Raw genomic sequence first — 1239 nt, forward strand, 5'->3', positions numbered from 1 at the left:
ATGTCGGGATATTCAGAAAATATTTTGAGACTAGAGAAGATTCTGCTGATTGGGAATTGAGTTCCTTGAGGATTCAAGGGAAGGATTTGGAAAGTTGAGGAAGACAAGGCATCAGATAGAGAGATACACAGAGCTGCGTAGGGCCGAGAGTTCAGGGATGAAGTGAGAGGTGGCTGGGGGTTTGGGCTTTCTGCAGTAAATGACCAAAACAGGGATAAGGTACAATGAGAGTAATATGCATACACGGCAAAGCTGTGTATTGAATGCTGTGGTACACTGCCCACATCCCTCCTTTTAGTACCAAGGCACTTACTCCTTTAGCCCCCAGGGGTGTTGGCTGCTGGGAGAGGCCGAGGACCTGAAGGTAGATAGATACCTTGTTCAAGGCCATGCCTCACTGGGGACAACCCACATTTGAAAGCAAGTAAAGGCATACAAATTCAGGAGGCCCGCTGAAGCTTTGCTATACCTGCCTTGCAGTTCAACTCCTCCTTCAGCTGAGTCTTGCTTTCTTCATTCCTTTACATATGTTGTTACCCAGAGCACTCAGCAGCAGACCTTCTGCATGGAAATCTCATCACCAGAGTCTCTTTCCTGGGGATCATGGCCTATGACAGATGCTAACAGAACTGGTCCCAGGAAGCAAACTCTAAAATGGGATTTTGGAGCTGCGTTACAAACCAGGCAACTGACAATGAAAACGTCATCACTGGTGGTAAGTAGAATATCAAAAGCTTCTAGCATGCTGTAGCCATGCAAAAGTTAAAATTTTCATCAGTGGAGAAGTTGAGGTGGGATATCCACAGAAGGTAATGAGAGCAATACCTCAGGCATTTGAGAGGTTTATAGGAAGTTGTAATTACATGGAGTCAGATGGCTGTTGCTGGGGGCTACTGCTGCTCTAGAGAAATACAATAAAAGGTGTGAAGGTCATTAATTACCAATGTAAGATGAACAGTGAGTGTCAGAGGCCTCCCCTGGCAGCATGTAAGAGACTCACCTCCTGTAGTCGCAGTGCAGGAAAAACAGGATCTAGCCGAGGACTACATTACAATGGAAATGGAGTTCCAGAGAGGGCTGGATTCTCATGGCAATTCTGCTTTGCCAAAGTTAGGGCTTCATTGGGAAGAAAAGGGACCCTGTGACTTGGAATGGGGACATCTGGATCAATGAATTTGAAAACATAAAATTCTGTGGAAGAGAGCTGCCATCCTTTCTAAAGACTTGTGATTCCGCAAC

Source organism: Neofelis nebulosa, chromosome 5, assembly GCF_028018385.1.
Source record: "Neofelis nebulosa isolate mNeoNeb1 chromosome 5, mNeoNeb1.pri, whole genome shotgun sequence".
Lineage (NCBI taxonomy): Eukaryota > Metazoa > Chordata > Mammalia > Carnivora > Felidae > Neofelis > Neofelis nebulosa.